At 41.3% G+C, this 20,528-nt stretch overlaps 1 protein-coding gene across 3 annotated transcripts in view; it reads right to left on the bottom strand.

Annotated features, from left to right (window-relative positions):
- The window catches only part of otud7a (OTU deubiquitinase 7A), a 45,945-nt gene that overhangs the window by 24,951 nt on the left and 466 nt on the right, over positions 1-20,528 (bottom strand). For all 3 annotated transcript variants that reach the window (XM_085412237.1, XM_085412236.1, XM_085412240.1), the window contains exon 2: positions 20,001-20,244. The gene's annotated coding sequence lies outside the window, so the exon portion shown is untranslated. The remainder of the gene's footprint in view (positions 1-20,000; positions 20,245-20,528) is intronic.

The following is a 20,528-nucleotide window of genomic DNA, read 5'->3' as shown; positions in this document are numbered from 1 at the left end:
ATCTCTAGCGATTTAATCAATGCTTGAGTGGCATCTGATTCTTTTTCATATGCACTGCATGTGCCCTGAACTTTTATAGACATCACCCAGGAGAGCTGTGTGTGAACGCCTAGCGGCAACTTCCAGGGCTGAAAAATAAAGCCAACATGAGTGCCAAAAACTTGAGGCTGAGTCTAAAAGTGAGTCAACTGCCAAACACTCCAAATTAAAATGCCCAATGTAACGCATACTTCTGGATACTGGAGTAAGAGGCGTGGTTGCTTTGATTGACAGGCGTCCTGGCTTTACTTGCACTAATTAAAGTCAGTAAACTGGACCTCTGTCGATGGTCTTGGTGCCCTTGGGAGCATTTTTAATGGAATTATCTGACACATGGCTTACTGAGCGGTGAAGCCTGTCCAAGAAGTTTGTGCTTCAGCTTTCAAGAGTGAATTTCTAGTATTTTCCTCTGAATTACCTCTAATCGCCACAGATGTTTCCCTGTGTGTTGTATCTGTGGAGTTTAGTTAAGCAGCTTGGTACACAGGCATGCTGGTGTTACCCTCCCAACATTAGCAGTTTAGTGTTGGGTTGCAGATGTGTGATTAGGCAATATAGCATATGTACACAAGAAATGAGAGGACAGTAAGCAATAAGTCCCAGTTCAAATACAGCAGTGACTATTACGCTATCCTCCAATGGGTCACACCAACCAACGCCTCTCTCCACCCTTTCAGCACAGCACTGTGAAGTGCTGAGGAGTTAGTGTGAAAGCTAAGTGCTACTAAAATATCCTTCAGTGTCATGCATTATTCACATCAACAGAAGAAAGGTTCATAAACTCCATGTATCTTGTTTATTTGTACAAACTCAAAATTTGGCGAGAGCACTCTACGTTACCTCGAAATCTGAGACAATCCTCACTTTTAGTTTGAACTTGAATTTTTAATAAAAGGCACGTTGACCTCAGGTTATATGGAATTACAGCATTTAAGACAGGTATTGAATATGTTACCAATTTTCTAAGTAAATATATTTCTGAATGTGCTATTGACATTAAATCCTCACCAGATGTTGATAACAACCCATCGACTCCACTCAAGCATAGAAATCAGACTATCAAACCACAGATCTGAGCTGGTATCATGACTTCCTGTGCCTTTTTGCATCACCCTTTATTCATGTGTTAAATACATTTTTCCTTTGTCATTTCTCATTGTTACACATACCTTAACTGGCCATTTATGTCTGCCCTCCAGGTTTGATTTCTTTGCATGTGTGAATTTGATGGGTTACCAACATCTGTTGAGAATTTCATGCCAGTAGCACCTTTAGAAATACATTTGCTTAGAAAATTAGTGGCGTGTTCAATACTTATTTTGCTCAGTGTATATGGTTTGAAAAGAGGAGTCAAAGAAGCCATCTATGTCCACTGTGAACGACCCTCTTTGAACAGAGGTGGTGGCTTATGACACCAACTGTCTGCCATCTATAATCAAGTTTTGAGATCCCTTCCCAGATGCCTTAACGCCCACTGACATCCGGGGCCTTTTGACATCAGGAAATCACATGATAGGGTGGGGCTAGGTTTCACAATGAGTTCACCTGAAACCTTGGGTGATTGTGACCTACACCCATTTTCACACCTTGGCTCGTGTGATTAGTTAGAGGATTGTTAGCGGGTCTATTTCCCTCTTGGGGGGGACACTCCCATAGGGCTTATATCTGGGACTCTACCATTTAACCTTAGAACTGAAGAAGGTGAAGCATCGTCAAGCAACTTAAAGAAGTCCAGATGTTTTCTTTCCAAGCTCCTTAGACTACAATAACCTGGATGACTGAGAACCTTCACAGACAATGTATTTTAGACTTGTTAACAGTCACTCTCAAAGGTTCATGCTGGATCCTGACTAACTTTCAATAAAAGTGCATACTTCTGACCAAATGAATTACCACCTCTCCAATCTAATGCACTCCAGAGGGGTTCATCTGCCATTTACGATTAATAGCTCAAAATGTAAGTGTTAAAATTTGGAGTTGCTAAAAAACACTTGGGTATTAGGAGCCCACAAACAGACCATCAGTCTTACGATGAATGAATGGTGAAATGCTTTGCCGCCTCAGCTCCAGCTTTCCTTTGTTTATAATTCTTTCACTGGTGGATTGGTGACACTGACAGGAAAAAAAATCATTTTTGTCTAAGTAGATGTTCTTCTCTTTCACATCTGACTATGGGAAGCGTCGTATGGCATGACCAATCACAGAAGGTGCTTCCCATAGATAAAAAAAAAAAATCTCACTTGAATTTCAGAGAACTAGGGTTAGCTTGGTAACCTTAGAAAGTTTTATTTTAATAATATGCAATAATATTTTACAGTATTATTATAGCTGTTAATTCATGTCCAGAATACTTCTTTTGTTTCTAAAACTACTGAGAGGTTTAAAAAAAAGACTTTTCATAGTTTCCAAAAGAAGCTCACCAGTCCCAATATATGTTGAGTACATGCTGAACTTTCGACGCCTGCTAATAAGTACCCTTTTATGCCAGTACTCTATATATCTGTCTCAGAGAGAAACTCGTTTGCTGCAAGCTGTATGTTCTGTAACTTTGATCTTGTGGTCTGAACACTTCTACTTGCAGGCTAGAAGTGAAAAAAAAAAACAAAAAAACTTGTGGTCTTGCAACAGCCACTATCTCTAAGTGTTTGTGTTCACTCTCCCTCAACTTTCGAGTAGCAGACAGATACGCAAATAACAGAATAGAGTCAAAGTGTGTATTTTAACTGCATTTACAAAACAAAATTAATTAGATATAGAGTTTAGCTCAGTTACAAGTTTTGATAGACAACAACTTAATTATTATCAACAGACCAACCCATGGAGTTGACGGATCCACCCTACAGAGAGTAATTCGTTCCTAATGTTTATAACTGAAATACCAAAGATGCTTTTTATTGGGTGGCATTTAAGATGATTTATCGAACTATACACCACCAGTAAATAAAGCTACCTGCGTGAATCCTTTCCTTAACGGCCCTTATAGCCACTGAATTTTAATGAACCTTTTAAGAAATGCGGCATTATTTTTGAACTTATTTTTTTACCTCAACACTAAGCTAATACTCACACTCGGGGTCCCACTCACTACTTCCGTTGATATGTTCAACACTGCGTATTGGGTGATTAAAATGTGTGAAATTAGGTAACTGTGAGTGAATCTAAAAAAAAAAAAAACACCTAAGGAAAAAGTGCAGTTCTCTCTTTGCGAATAGTTAAATGGACAGGAAAAATCAATTCAACGCAATTTGTTCCACACAGATTATTTGTCATCTATTAAAGATGTCATTTTCCATAAATTACGCCATTATGTGAAAATGTGCCACCAGCCTCTTTTCTTTCCATGATGTGCATGTGTATGTAACCATTTTACAGCGAGATGATGAGTTATAGCTGAGATAATTGTCTCCATAGTGAGCGCTGATCGCCCACGTGCAAGGCTGATACACAGCAGGTGGGAGGTGAACATACTGTACAAACACTCACACTCTACTCTTTGCACTGCATCTGCTCCATAACTGGAAAATAGCCAGGCAGCAAACCCTATATGAGGTCAGCAGCAGTGCATGCATGTGCAGTTATGCTCTCAAACAGGATTTTCAAAAGCCTGCCCCTGTTCTGATTTAGATTTCCAGCTTTTTTAAATGTGATTTAATGTAGCTGTCAGATTACACAACCAATTGGTTACATGCTTTGCAGACTGTTAGATTTCATTAATTTTCAGTTTGTTCATGGGTTATATGGCCATAAAAATGCCCTGTCTGCTTCCACTTTGGATTTTGATTGCCTCCTCCTTACAGCATGCTTTCAACAACCACCAAGCACTGCTTCTAATCAGAGGAGAGCAAACACACATACGGTATACTATTCAGAGGAGGGAACAAAAAAAATACACATTACACAAGAAATACTCTATTTTGGTCCATTGATGGCATTGTCACTGGAAAAAATTGTATATATAAGTGGTAAAAAGAAAGAAAAGCTTTGTAAAGCTGATTTCACAATCCAGTACCTACCAATGACACTAGATGAATGTCAGTAATTTTTATAAGCTGCTTGTTATTACATCCAAAGAAATAATTTAGCATCAGGTGAAACTACATTGAAGAGAACTACACAGTTTGTATTACAACAGAAAATACTGTGCACTCGGCAGAATTGTAGCACAAAGCTGTCAATTTCCCATTAATTTCAAATATTAAATATTACGATTTTATGTTTATCTCTCAGAAGAAGACAGAAAACACACACGCAAACAAAGTCCAGGTTTGGTGCATGTTTTAACAAATTTTGCTCTTTAAAACAACATATAAACATCAGTATCCAAATTATCTGATGGCACTCTGGCTACGCAGGAAGACTGGCATGTCTTTCATTACCTCTCCATACTCCAAATCTAGCTTGGTTTGATCTGATTGGGCTGATCTGAAACATTCTTCTCTGAGAAGGTGATTCACGGCGCCATGTCACACATCACCAGCCTTCAGCTAGCTATGAGAAACAACCAGTTTTGCCTTCTCAGTTCATCGCCACCCATTAGAAAACCAAAAAAGGGGGGAAAGATTCCAATCTTTTTAATTAAAATGATCAAATTTCCCCATTGATGCATTATATCAATATCATCCTTTTGATATTCACAAGTTAGTTAAAACTGCAAAGCCATAATTTCACGCCACACCTCCACACAGATCAACACTTGTCACATAGCTGTGTCTGAGTGTGCATGGGTCTGCGGTAGGCTGCCACAAACAATTATTTTGATAGTCGACTAGTCACCGATTATTTTTGCGATTAGTCGACTAATCAGATCATGCATCCATTGGACGTAAAACGTACAGCTTATCGCACCAGCATGCATCTGCTCTTATATAACTATCATTAGCTTGCAGCTTGAAGTGTTTAAGGTATGTGCTAACCAAAAATAAAGACAAGATGATAGTTTATTAAACTTGTTATTAAATTTGCAGATTGTCTCGGTGGAGTTTAATACACTCAGCCGTCTGCTCCTTGCTCCCTAATATATAACAGGACATTGGAGTAAATTCTCGATCATTTCACATTTCTGTTTAATCAGTTTTCTGCTTGATGTTTATTCAGCGGTGTAAAAACTATAACTTTAATCTCAGCCCAACCTGATTTACTCAGGAACAAATAAAACATTGAAAAAAGCCAAACAATAACATTTTTAAGTTATCTAAGTGACTCATATATCATGTTTAACCTGAGTAGCGAAAGACCGTGGGAGGTCTGAAAACAATGTGCCAGAAGTTCGGTGTTCTCACCGGCTCTAGTGAGCCGTGAACCCCCGACTAGCTACCGAGGTGGTGGGTAACAGACGTCTCCGAAAACGTCAGAGCACTTTTGCAAATATGCGGTGTCTTGATAAATCGAGCCAACATTTGAAGTTTACACAGCTACATTCTCGCCTTAAAATATCTTAAAAGTTTATTTCGTGACCCAGAAAGAGTTATATTAAAACGAAGTAGCTGCCGCCATTGTTGGAAACTGGTGATGGCAGCTACATTGTACATTGTAGCCACAGCCACCCTGGCTGAGCCACGCTATGAATTCTGGGATAGGTTGGGCCACGAAGGATACACCCGACCCATCCTTCAAATCTGGGGAAAAGGAGGACGCATTTATCGGCCGCATTTGTCAGAGTCTTCGAATTCGGACAGCCTTCGTTGCGTTGCTGTGACGTAATCGGCCTACAAATACGGCCTCTGAAGGATGCGGCCCCTGAATTTGGACACAACTATGATACCGGAGACTGCTTCTTCTTCTTCTTCTTCTTCTTCAGTGTTTAACGGCAGCTGGCATCCTTGTAGATGCATTTCTGCCATCTTCTTTTTCAGTCCGTTATTACACTCTTAAATCCTACTACTTCTTCCTGCATCTTTCAGCATCTTACAAAGTTTCAAACGACATGTCGACTATTAAATTAGCCATCGACGATTTTGATAGTTGACGTAATCGTGACTAGTCAACTAATCGTGGCAGCCCTAGTCTGCACCACACAAGCTTATGCCTTGTCTTCTGTATGATTTGGACTTCATGTGTGTGCATGTAAATATTCGTGTGTGCGTATGTGTAGTTTTTAAGCTTGACATGATGAATGAGAGATAGATCAAACTGTAAGAGTGCAGATTTTCTCAGAGTAGAAACTTGTCCTGAAGCCCACCGTACCTTATCCACTTCTCACTCTTGGGATCTTAATTAATAAAATGACAATCACGTTGGTACAGCTTAAAACTAGACATTAAACTCATCAGGAAAATATTTATTGAAGACACGGATCAAAGGAGTTAAGGCATAATTTCCTGAAGGCCAAACCATTAGAAAGAATGTAGGATTAAGGCATGTTTTGCATAAACAGCCAAAGTTAAGAGAGCAAAGTTTCTGAGCAATGTTTTTCATCTACTTTCTCACCAGCTCTGCTCTTTCCCTCTTCTCCGTCACGTTTGTGTCAGCATCTAACACTTTCTATTTTACCGACTGAGCTACTATCTGTGCACTGTTGTTTACCCTAATAACGTTATCCATCTTAGGATCCTGAGGTTTAAAGTCATTAGAGTTAACGTCACTGGTACGTTTGTTTGCACATTTGGCATCTGCTAACTTTCCCGAAACAGCAGATGCTGAAAGTGCAAACTAAAGAGTTTGTAACCTCACAGAGAGAGGAATCGAGAGCACGCCAGGCGTTGTCCTAGTCGACTGTCGGCCCACCTCTGCAGCGCTTCTGCATAGTTGCTCCTCACTAGTGCAAAATTTGGGCTAAACACTATAATATTGCTGTGGTAACTTCCCAAAATAAAAGTGCTAGAATATTTTTTGGTCCTTTTGTCTTTTTTTTTGGTAAGACAATCTAGCTCATAAAGGAACGTGAGGGAGAGAGTGAGGGGGCAAAGACACACAGAAAACAACCCAGGGTGCACTCAAAGGAGGCTGCAGGAGGGGCTTGGCTTTGCTATAGGGATACCTGTAAAGGTGCTAGATTTATGAGATCTTAATTATGCACTATCTACAATCCTGCACTTATATTCATGCATCAACTACAAAAGCACATTTACATGTAATTTTCATGTGGACGTGTCAATATTGAGGTAAAGACAAGTAATTCTTCACTGTCAAAGCAATGGTGTTTGCAACTGAGCTATCATTAGCTAGCTATCTAAGGCCTCAGTCTCATAGGCCAAAAGAACAATCAGTAACCTACTGACATGCTCTGGTTGGTAGGAAAAATGTGTATTCTCCATCCAGTTGGCCAGTGGTTGCTGGCTGTCACTGGGGCAACCAAGCAACCTCTAGGAATCACTTAGCAATTGGAATCCATGAGCAATTGAGCAATGAGCAACTCCCCAATGAGCAGTGGTTACCAGGGGGATCCCTGACTGTTCTCTGAGCTTGCGTGACTGGTGCTTTAGCAAACAGTTTCATAGCTATTCCCAGCAACCACTCCAGAATCAGTTGGGGAATACTCACTTCCTTTAGCCATGTGTGACAGGGGCCTATCACCGATCCATCAGCTACCAGTTTCAGGGTCCCTGTAGTCAGCCCTGTTGGCCAGTACTGACAAGGCAGTAGCAGTACATCTGATACATTCTCCTCTTAGAAGTTGATTTATGGCACCAGGTCACACATCACCAGCCTTCAGCTAGCTATGACAAAGTTCATCGCCTTAACATTGGTTTCCACCTAATACGAAAAGAATTCAACATTTTTAGTCTGACGATGGTGGATGAAACCTTTTTATAAAGACTTAGTGTGACATGGTGACAATCTACTGCTAAACTTGCCAATGGCAGAACATCTGGTGTCAGTCTTCAACCCAACGCCAGCATGAGAGGAGACTGTTTTTCTTTTTCTTTTCTCTTTATAAATGTACATATAAATGATCAACTTTGATTTACAATTTCTTCTGATCTGATCTTTGTTTTTCTGCTGATTGCTCATTGTGCGATGTGTCTTCTTGTTAAAGAAAACTGACTGATTGGCTCAAACAAAGATTTTTGGTCAATAAACATTTGTTACTGTTGCAAAGAAAATGACATTCATAAATAAATAACAATGCAATCACAGAGGCTGACTCAGCGCATACTGCTCATAAACAACCTGTTCACTATATACACTGAACAAAAATATAAACGCAACACTTTTGTTTTTGCTCCCATTCCCCATGGGATGGACGTAGAGACCTAAAATTCATTCCAGATACACAATATAACCATCCCTCCCAAACAGTGGTCACAAATCAGTCCAAATGTGTGGTAGTGGGCACATCTGCCATATTGCGATAATCCATCCCACCTCACAGGTGTGCCACATCAGGATGCTGATCTGACATCATGAGTAGTGCACAGGTGTACCTCAGACTGCCCACAACAAAAGGCCACCCTGGAATGTGCAGTTTTGTCTCACAGCAAAATGCCACAGATGCCACAAGCAACGAGGGAGCGTGCAATTGGCATGCTGACAGCAGGAATGTCAACCAGATCTGTCGCCCGTGCATTGAATGTTCATTTCTCAACCATAAGCCGTCTCCACAGGCGTTTCAGAGAATATGGCAGCACATCCAACCGGCCTCACAACCACAGACCTCGTGTAACCACACCAGCCCAGGACCTCCACATCCAGCAGGTTCACCTCCAAGATCGTCTGAGACCAGCCACCCAGACAGCTGCTGGAACAATTGGTTTGCACAACCAAACAATTTATGCACAAACTGTCAGAAACCGTCTCAGGGACACTCAACTGCATGCCCGTCGTCCTCATCGGGGTCTTGACCTGGCGTATACGACAGCGTGTACCAGTTCCCACGAATATCCAACAACCTCACACAGCCATTGAAGTGGAGTGGACCAACATTCCACAGGCCACAATTGACAATCTGATAGACTCCATGCGACGATGTGTTGCACTGCATGAGGCAAATGGTGGTCACACCAGATACTGACCGGTTCTGGGTCCCCAGACCCCCAATAGCGCAAAAAACTGCACATTCCAGGGTGGCCTTTTGTTGTGGGCAGTCTGAGGTACACCTGTGCACTACTCATGATGTCAGATCAGCATCCTGATGTGGCACACCTGTGAGGTGGGATGGATTATCTCAATATGGCAGATGTGCCCACTACCACACATTTGGACTGATTTGTGACCACTGTTTGGAAGGGATGGTTATATTGTGTATCTGGAATGAATTTTAGGTCTCTATGTCCATCCCATGGGGAATGGGAGCAGTAACAAAGGTGTTGCGTTTATATTTTTGTTGAGTGTAGTTTCCCATCAGTATACTAGTTCAGTGTCAGCAGAACATCTGAAACCTAAAACCTGAGCCTGGTTTATAAAACAGTGGCATGAGACCCATGCATCACGGTTGGATGGAAGATGTGGGCTCGTTGTTTAAACACAAATTGAATCAAATCAGTCTTCAAAGTGTGCAATCCCTCCGCTAGTGGATGGAATATTTTGGATTCTTCAAGGCAAGCAGGGAATAAAATCTTATATTCTGGCTCGCAGAAGCAGCTTCCTCAAGCCAACTGTGGCTTCATCACCAGCGTGTGAGCTGAGCTGCAGTTAGCAGTTTCAGGAACCGACAGGCCCAAACTGCTGCGCTCAACACTGGTAGATAAACACCCTATGATCCCCCTCTCTGGAGTTCATGAGTGTGTGTGAATGCAAAATATGCACACGTTTTCCTGTTTGTGTGGAACACTGTGGCATGTTCACTCAGTGTTCCCTCGGCGTGTTTACCAATCTCAAAGCTAACGGAGCAAGTGCTTCCACAAAGGGCTGCCAAAACACAGAAGACAGCTGATAAAGGATGGCATTCATTCTAACCCAGTACTTATTCACATGCCTGTGCACAGCAAAATGTCAAGCCACCCTCTCAGTTATGGTCTGAGAGAAACACAAAAACAAGCCCGTTATTTTTGCAACAATGGACACAGCTCAGACATTTTAATATAGTACAAGATGAAGACAGCAAAAGCAAACAACAACAGCAACAGCTATTATTGATGAAGCCAATACATAAATGCACAGACTGGCAAAATACAGTAATGGAAAAACATTTAACTTGGGGTAATTATATGTCGGAGAAACAAATGAGCACAGCTCCAGGAAAACAGTTCATTTCCACCTTGCATCGGTACCGAATAATCAACGCAGTCCATTAGCATGCTTCAAAATTACAATGCACACATTCCTAGCATGGGAAATGCATGTAATGGGATATTATAATGTCTCGCCAAGCTAAACACTAAGCACTTTGACTGTCCTTGCTTGAGAGCACAAAATTCAATTAGCGAATTTCATTGCAGAGTGGTGGAAGTGCCACTTGCTATTCAGACTTTATATCAGTTAGCCAGACTCAATCTCTGTCCCTCCTTAATTGCAGCTATAATAACAACCTTGCAATTGTGGTGACTGCATACGTGCTTCAGGAGTGTGTGCATGCGCCTTCACGTCACAGACTGTAGATAAAAGATGGGCATCAGGTTAGCTTTATGGCCATCATCATCGTAATTTCCTGGAGCTAGAAGTTACCATATTTTTGATGCGATCTATCAACGAATGAGGACAAATTTGTTAGAAAACTGCATAAATAAACTGTATGACTCCAATGCGCAAACACAGATGCCTGCTAATCCGTGCTAAAGCAGCCACTCACCAAAACTGGACCGATGACTTCTTCGATGTGCTGTTCCATGCAGCAGGCCGTATTATTTAGACAGTTAATGCGATTTTTTTTAAAAAGAAGAAGAAAACACTGCAAAAACCAACAGGCCCATGTCAAAGCAAATGTCAAAGCATGTCAATTCAAGTGGCCACATCTCTAACTTAAAACCTTAACAAAATCCAAACATGTGGGTTAAAAAAGAATAGTACTAATATTTGATGCAGATGTTATGAAGGGAGAAATTAGCAATAGAGACCAAAACCATTTGAATCCCTGAACACGGACACTGCCTCAAGTGGCTTTTTAAAGAACTGCAGTTTTTTTTTTACTTCTACCGGTACATTGGTTTCATTTTTCAAGGTCCCTGTTTGGTTTAAATGCGTATATCCCATCATCTAGACAGTATAATAGGTGGACTGTGGAATGCATGCTGTTTCAATCAATGCACTGGACAGCAGACGTCTTGACCAGGTGTCAGCTCATCATGGTAAATCATTTAGATTTTTGCGAGCACCCGCCATGTCTGTCTCTCCCTCTCCAATCAGCATCTGGGAGTGTGCTGTGTCCCTGCTTGGCCCTCCATAATACTTTATTCAGTAGCGGGACTTACCCTGCCATCAGAAAAACCAACAGATGACACGTCTTTGCAGGGATTTGAGAGCATCCCCACACTCAGAGAAATCAACTGCTGAGAAGCACTTCCATGGACAAGAACATGGAGGAAGAGGGTAAGCTGACAATGTGGAACGATGCGCTCTGTTTTACGTCAAACCCTAATTACTTTTGTTTAATGCAAGGCAAAATTTCTTGACCTCTTGACAGTGTCTATAATGAAGTGGCGTACAGTGTACACTCATACCGTTACTTTTTGTTCTTCTCTCATACTTTAAACTTTAAAAAAAAGCACACCTCTGCGCAGATTACTGTTAGCTGCTGTGAGAAAGATGCTGCCAGAAGCAATAATGTCACTTTGCATTTCATTACTGCGCTGCATACCGCCACCACAGCAAATTTATGTAGTGAAGAGATTTTGTCAATTAGCGCTAAAATGTATTATCACATTATTATTATTTGAGGTAAATTGTGATTAATGATGCACTCCACAACATGGATAATGTGCTGTTTACAGTACCTGAGGGACCTTGATCGTATAACACCAATTAAAAGGTAAAAAAACCCCAAAAAAACACAACTTACTATCAGGCTTTATTAAAGTTTACAAACAACTTTTCTGCTTTATGCTTGTTTTGGATTATTTACAGAGACAAAAACAAGAGTTCGCACCTCGTACATCATTTTGGAGTCCTGTTAAAAATTTAAGTAGCCCCTCGGGGTGTACTTAAACGGGGTAAGGAGCAGCCCGGTGCTGTTAATCAAATGCACTTGATTAAATGATCATCAGCAAGTGTGAGCACCTCTATAAAAGCATAAGTTTTGTCAGTTTATTAGTGTGGAGCATTCAGATGTGCGTTGACACAATGCAACAATGTTCCCAGCAAATACACCCCAAGGTCAGACTGTGTAATGCTCAGAGAAACTGCAAACAAACCCCGAGAGGTAGATCTTAAGACTACAGGCCTCAGACGGCATCTTAAATGTTAAAGTTCAAGGCAGTACAATTAGAAAAGAAAAAGAAAAAGGAACACGCCAGCACAGCTTAGATTAGACAAGAAAGAGCAGCATCCGCTTGACAGAAGAGACCAAATGAAACAGAAAATCAGCACATCAGAGCTAACACCTCATATAAACTGTCAACCACAGTGGTCAAGAGGTGATGTTTGGGTTTATTTTGCTGCTACATGACCTGGGAATCTAGCAGTCATTGATTTGACTACGATAAGTATTCTAGAGTCAAATATGACGTCATCTGATTGCTAAAACTAAAAATTGGCCAAAACTGGTTTGTGCAACAAGACAATGATCACAATTGCAGCAGCAAATCTATAACACAATGGCTGAAAAAGAAAAAAATAAAGATGTTGCAATGTCCAAAAGTCCAAACCTCAACCTGACTGACAGGCTGTGGCAGGACCTTAACAAAGCTCTGCATAAATGAACATCCACAAACCACAATGAACTGAAGCAATGTTGTAAAGACGAGTGGACCAAAATCCCTTCACAAGAATTAAGAGACTGATAAAGTCATACAGAGTCTTTCCATAAAACTTTCCTTTTCACATGACTGTGGAGTGAAATTAAATTTCTGGTTCTGGCAGAGCTGAACACAGCTCAGCTGTGTGTACAGCGTGCACCGAAACAAAGAGCTGGTTGCTGAGGGGCACAGAACAAGATCATCACCCCTTAAAATGTCAGTCCCTTCAGCCTTCCTGCTGCAGTGGCCAATACCTCTTTTCCCGACTGGTTCCTTTTAGAAAGAATGCCACAAGCAGACAGCTGCGACTACAGACTGAAGCACTTCCAAAGCAGGAGCTTGACTTTTGATGATTTGAAGAAAAAAGCCAAACAAAGGCAAACAAAAAACTTGCATATTGTGGATATAAATAGTACTTCGCAACCTATGTCAGGTATACTAAAGTCTTGCAGAGAGTGTTTCAAGCACGTAGGGTAAGATATGCACAGATTAGATATATAGAAATGCTTGTTGTCTGAATATGATGAATCTTCTGATGCCACGTGAGATAAGTGAAGCCAGCTGGTGTTTCCTGTTTGAGTTTCTGCTGAGGGAGAGTGTCCTCTGTTAGTGCTTGCTTTCACTATTCTCACAAGCTCAAAGGCCTGCAAGTCTTTGAGTACTCTCAGTTCTTGAGGATCTCTTGTACGATGGGTTTATAAGCTTTTCATCTCCTGCAGATTATCCAACTACACTGTTACTTTACTTGTCTATGACCAAAAAATGTATAAAGCAGGTTCGAATGATGTCCCTTCAATTCACTCTTTGAATTTCAGAACGACCACACAGTTATGGAAAGAGGATATACAGTACTTCAAAATATCTTGCTAGCCTGATTATTTCCATGATTTCATCTTGGTACCATGAGAAATCGGGAGAACAATACAGTGTAGGGCGCCCTTGTGCTGCTTTTACGCTTTGATGAATGGACTGAACGTGCCCTCTGAAGATGTCCTGTTGTACTGGGCACTGAGACGTTAGAGGCATGTTGCAGTCTATGTTGAATTCACAGACCAGATCCAACACATCCCACAGATGATTACACTGAAACCCGCGGAGTCTGGAAACCAAGTCCACAACATAAACTATTTCGGGCCACTGCTACCAGGGAATACTGTTGCCATGAGCGGCTATATGCGACAAATGCAAGAATGAAAGATTTCCCAGGAGAACATTACCTAAAGCTTCATACTGCTTCTCCCAGTTTGCTTTTTTCCCCTAATGTGTATCCTTCTGCCATTTACTCCCAGAGTAAACAGTAACACTGCACCCAGATATCCACATGATATAGTTTGGTCCATAATTCCTTGGACAAAGACAGTTTTTTGCAGTTTTTTTTCTGTACATCACCACAGGAGCAAAGCCAATATGTGATTGAAGTGATGGTACCAATGATGGTATCAATTTAAAAGGTTTTACGAGGATTTTGTTAAATGTTTAGTAATTAGAGTGATTTTTATACACAGTCTGCAGCATCATGGCTACATGACGCCTGTTCATTTCATTCTTGCATGATAAATAAAGGAGATTTAATATCTGAAATTGATTCAAACTGCGACCTGTCCAGGGTGTACCCTGCCTCTCGCCCCAAGACAGCTGGGCTCCCCAGCATTGAAATGTCTGGCAGAGCTCATCAAGGGAGGAATGCAATTGTTCTTCATGGGTTCTAAACTTCAGGGAGTCATTAACTGCAAAATACTTTCAAGTATTAAAAGCAGTCTTTATGATTAAAATTACATTAAAGTATGTTTTACAATTAATGTTGAATTAATTCCTAAACAGTTAATGCAACCCTTTTGAGAAACCACTTGATTACTTGATTTAAAATCCACTGTGGTGGTGTACAGAGGTAAAACTGCAAAAACTGTGTCTCCGTCTGACAAATTATGGACGTAACTGTAAAAAACAACACAGAACTCATCAGACTGAGCCATCGCTCAGTGACCTAGTTTGGATATTCAGGCCCATTGTAGATGATTTTGGCAACAGACAGGTCAAGATGGGCACGTATACCAGCCTGCACTTACAAAGCCCCTTATGAAGTTCTCTGTATATTCTGACAGCTTTCATTAGTATTAAGTCTTCAGCTATTTGCAAGACAGTAACTCTTCTGTGAAATTGGAGCGCAAACCCAGCCCTCTCTCCCCCAAAAGGATCAGTCAGCCTTTAACACCCTTGACACTGTCACCACTGGCTCTCCTTTTTTGTGCACATTTGGATAGGTACTGTCAAACCACTGCGAGAGCTGCTGTTTTGAAGATGCTCCTACCCAATCACCTACAAAAATCCCTGTTTGACAGATGTCTTTGTAACAATATAATCTATTATTAAAACAATACACTACACAGGCAAATAAGAAATTTCATGGTCATTCGAACAAGAAGGGAAACAGATAAAAAGATATTCTGACACCTGTTATATATCAAAATCTACATCACACAATACCAACATTGTACAGAGTTTCATCACTTTTGGATTGATTGTGTGGGAGGGTGCATGCATGGCTGTGCATGTACACTCAAGTAGGTGGAGAGGGCAGTATCACATAACCTTATCCTTAATATAGTACTCAAAATAAAACATGTCAGGTATACAAACCCCTAGGGAGCATTTGTACCTTTATACTCTCCTTTGCTAAGCCCTTCCTAAACAGCCTCTGTTCAATATAAGGAACCCTAACAGGACAGTTAAGTTTTAATATGCAAAGATGCTGAAAAAGTATTCAAATAACTAATCATAACAGAACATAATCTTGGTATTAAATGAATATATATCACTCTAGTAAACTCGAGTGCAGTTTGAGAGAGACAATTAGGTTGCTAGCCAAACGAGGTGAAGAGGGATGCCCAAGGAAACAATTTCAAAATACCCCTTGTTTGTTCTGATTCATAACATTTGTGGAAATTAACCGTTCTTCCAAAGATTTGCTTATTATTTGGTGGCCATCAGAATTATGATCAGGATAGAAATGTTTTGTCACAGGATGAAAGCGAATAGAACAAAACTGCGGTGACTCTTCCTTTTAAAGAAAAAGGGAACCCAGCAAAATGCCCCCACAATGTAAGAGAGCCACCAAATCCCTTTAATTGATTCACTATTTGGTTTCAAAGGCTCAAATTTTCCCTATATTTCCCATTAATCTGTACATTATTCACTTCAACACCACATTTTCCTAATGTGTTCCTAACTCTTTGCATGTTATTGAACCCATACCAACCTATTATCACAGAGCGAGCAGGACCTCTGAATGCCCTGTTGTATCTGCCACCAAGGCATATGTAGAAGATCCTTTAAATTCTGTTTCCAGTTAAAAGTTTGTCTCTTCTCAGAACACAGTTATTAGGGAATCACCAGATCATAAGTTCACCTTAAATCTTGCTATTTTGGTTGTTTGGCCTTTTACCAACTCCCTACAGCTAGGCTAGCCACTTCCCCCACATCCAAATGGCTGGTTACAAGAGCCAGCTGTTCAATTTGCCAGGAAACCTTGAGGATTACAATCATAAGACACTAAAATCTTACGTGCCACAGCAGTTAGTGTTGTCAAACTGACTAAAGCGAGCACAGTATTTTCAAAAGTATCATTGAATTCAAATAAACTGCACAAATTGAAGCACTACTCCTTCTTTGTACGGGAAACAATTAAACCATCTTTTAAAAAAATGCTCCGTGACCCCAGCCTACACGTACTGTGACCTCACATGGAGTCCAGACCACGCAGCTAGAGTATGTAAAAAGATGCACCAAAAGCTGGTGGGAGGAAACCAGCTGCAGGGAAATGATCAAAGCACACCTCCCACCACAGATTCTTGTGAAATTATGAATGTATAGTATCTGCAGCTATGTGACTATAAATGTAGGGGGACATCAACATGTTCAGCGAAAACGTTCATAAGTAAACAAAAACTAGTTATTCCTGACACAGTCGATTTCTCTCAGACATTTTTGAACTGGCTCCTGATTGGTCCGTGAATGGGTTTCGTCAAACATTCAATGATATATTCGTTGGCTTAACAAGCAAAGAGGAAAGACAGGGCAGTGACAGTGATAGACAGGGTAGCGTTTTCTTTCTCTACTTAAGAAAATGAATGACGTGAAGACTACAGTCAAATACAGCACGGCTGCTTCTCTCTACCCGTACCCGTGAGTGCGTTTGCCTTTTAATATGTGACAAAATGGAGAAACACAGAGTTTCTACCAAATACAGCTGGAATTTGCAGGAGAAAAAGAAGCCTGACCTATTTCTCGGAATGAATGGAAATGACCTACGCTGTGGGCCTGCATGAATCTAAATTGAGTCACCAAGGGTATCCTGTGCAACAGTGTTCTGTTTGATTTAGAAACTGCTCCCCTGCTGATTCGAGGCAAGACAGGGGATGGCTGTGCCCACTAGGCCTTGAGGGGGGAATGTTTCAATGGCAGACGTCTCCAGCAGCACCCTGCTCCCAGACTCAGCACCAGACAAGCCAAGCAACACAAATGCAATTAGGTGCAGGAGGAGCAGACACAAACGTGTTCACACGCATACGTCTCCTTGCTACAGCCTAAAATCCAGTTCCTGTTGCCCCCTGTCTCAGCTGAGCCCTCTTTCTTACAGGTTGCGTTTGAGCAAACATCATATCGAACCATCTGTTGAAACCTGGTAGATTCAAGAAGTTGTTTCTTAAGTGGCTAATAAAAGGAAGTAGAGTGAGTTTCAGAGGTTGTTTTCTAAATTAAACATCAGATTAAAAAGTGAAGACAATGGGGAAAATACCTTAAGTCGCTCATGGAAAGCTGACTGTATTAAACATTATTCGACATTAAAAGGAAAGCTCTGAAATTCTCTGAATTTAAATGCTTTTCATTTAAACTTGGCTTGTGGATGCCGTCCCTGTTAATCGACTGACAAATGATTCATTTCGACAACATAAAAGGTGAAAGAGGGCCATCTTTGTGGGAGTGTTTGCTTGATTGGCATGTGTCTCAGCTTATCACTTTAAACAAAAACGACACAAAAATGTCAGCGCTTCGTCACGACAGAATTTTTAAGGAACCTTAAGGTTGCGTTGCTCCCCTTTGGATTTTGGTTGCAAGCTTATACGTAGCTCTAAAGTTATTCAGACATCAAAAACTCGAAACTGTAAAACACAAGCCCTTTCTAGTATACGTGGACAAATATAGAAACTACAATAAAGGATTTCCACAATAATCTTATTACAACACTTCTGTGAATGAAGCCTTTACCGCAGTATGAAAGGAAATACTTGTGCAGGGATTTATTGGAGCTTTATGAGACAGGTGATCTGTAATTTGGAGGTACACGTCATATTTTCATTCATACGCAAATTCAACAGTGTGCTGAATTAGGGCCTCAAGAAAAAAGGCCTCACACTGGACCAGAGCGCAGTGGCTGGAAAGCTAACCACTACTTGCTATGCTGATGTGTGAAAGAAGCCCCTCTGCCTGCATCTTTGGCCTCTAGCTGACCTCCCTCCGCCTGCAGACAGACCACTTAACACTGCCTCCCCACCTGTAGAGATGTCTGAAGAACAGGCCCCACTTCAGAGCTACGCAGTCAGTGATTGGCCATGATTACCATGGGCACTTGACTCATTTCATCTCCTCTAAAGCACTAAACTTTGGGGCATCAAGCACGGAGATGGATTCTTCTTCCCATCTATATTTTTTGATTGTGTACATTAATACCAGTGTAGAAACACTTTAATTAGAACTTGTTTCTGATGCAAAATATGCATGAAATGCTGTAAAATGCTGAATATCTGAAATGTTGCATTTATTATGCATCTAATGTTGTTGGTTTTTTTTCCATAGTGATGCGTTGTGAAGGGAATTTCTCTGCTGAGGTTTTCGAGTAGGTAGTGGAACTGGCACCGATGTTTGCAAGGAGGTGTCATTCTGTATCAGCCGAAGAGCAGTTTGATAAAGCGGCACTGCCTCGGTGACATGAAAGCCCAACTGAGTTCAACAACAGCCGTCATCTCTGCTCTGCTTTTCTGTAGATAAATGCCACTGACAGGAACAGAATTCACTGTGGTAACTGATCAGGTGCCAAGTGCCCTCTCCCCAGTGCCCTGCTGCACAGAAGCCCTCCACGGAGCTGGCATTGGCCTGGCCTGGCCTGGTCTTGCAGCCACGGGCCCAAGCTTTGTAGCTCTACCCTCGACTATTCAAGCTATCTCCAAATCACACCCGCCTGCTGTCAGCAGCCCGACTCACAAACCTAAGCAAACAATTTAAAACCCGGCAGTAAAGACCTGACTAGGAGGCAAAGTTAAGACAGCAAAGTTGACTTGATCGGAAATCTAATCTTGCATATTTATGTGGTGTTTATTACACCAGCGTTGCAACTAGCTCAAATATAATTAGTGATAGAAGAGGTGTTATTATGTAGGTCTTTGTCAGAGGACGTGAATGTGTTTTAAAAATACCACAGCAATGAATCAGTGGCCTCACTATCTTTACAGGCAGGCAGAGCTGGTAGGTTTTGTCAACCAGGCCAACAATAAGAGAAGCATACAGGCACCAGAATGAAAGAGGCAGTGGTGTTTGCACTTATTGTTTGGCTTCAGCTGAAAGTGAGATTGCTGTGATTTAATATAAAACAACCAGCCGTTATGCATTTTACCACCATCTCCATGTAAAGCCACCTGGCCCTCCAAAAGAAAAAAGAAAAAAAAAAACATTGGAATGATTAATATCCCATGTCTGGAATACTCAGAAAATATACATATTATAACCTTCACGGTTTCACAGCCTCATAAACCTAATAGGATATTTATTTTATTTTATTTTAAAAAGTGATTTAAGGCTAGGCTGCAAACATATATACCCAGCTGCCTCGGATGAAGCCTATATTATATTGCTACATCACAAAGGTCTGTGACTAAGCATTGAGGTCCATGTTTACAGCATCCCAGACCGTCGAGGAAATATGTGGCCTCGGTGCGTTTGTCTTCGTCCAAAGAAAATTAAAGGTATTCGCACAGGAGCTGAAGTTGAATGCATCGAGGCACGTACTCCCATAAAGGCAGGTGCACCTGTCTGCAGTGGCAGCCTTTTGTGCTCACTACCAAATCTACGTGTCGCGCCGTGTGTGCGAAATACAGCATAGACGTACATGTAAAAGGAGATGAAACCATCCGTGTCTCTTACCGTTCTGCCTTCAGTCATGGCTCCCCATCATAGCGTTTGGAGTCCAGACCTCTGACGAGCCGTTTATTCCTATCAGGCTGTGTCACTCACTCCCTCTCTCTCGCTCATCCCCATGTCATGTTTCTCTCCGCTGCAGCAGAACCAAGCCACGCCTCCTCCAGTAGCCGCGTGACGTCTGCCTCTGACGAGCCCTTTTTTGCACACGCCCTCGCATGCGCGTCAATCATTTGGCCGCCAGAGGCCGCTGTGCATGAACCAATAAAGAAAAAAAAAAGAAGGAAAGAAATGAAAAGCCAGCGTAATCACAGCCTGTACGAAACTCCAGTGACTGCAAAGCTATTCTCCTGAGATTAAAAGCACACTGAAGACTGCTGCACTCATTTACCCCTTTATTAGGAACACCCGTGGATATATAAATCTGCCATACATTTCACAAGGCTTCTAAATGTTATGTTTTAATTACTTTAAAACAAAAAATAAGATAGAAAAAGGGGGATCAGTCTACATAATGTTTATTACTGATGTCAA

This window comes from Rhamphochromis longiceps, linkage group LG7 (assembly GCF_057381845.1).
Source record: "Rhamphochromis longiceps isolate RC_006_pf linkage group LG7, R_longiceps_female_GT1.1, whole genome shotgun sequence".
NCBI classification, from domain to species: Eukaryota; Metazoa; Chordata; class Actinopteri; order Cichliformes; family Cichlidae; genus Rhamphochromis; species Rhamphochromis longiceps.
Note: the sequence above shows the minus strand (reverse complement) of the source record. Positions and strands in the feature narration are given on the sequence as shown.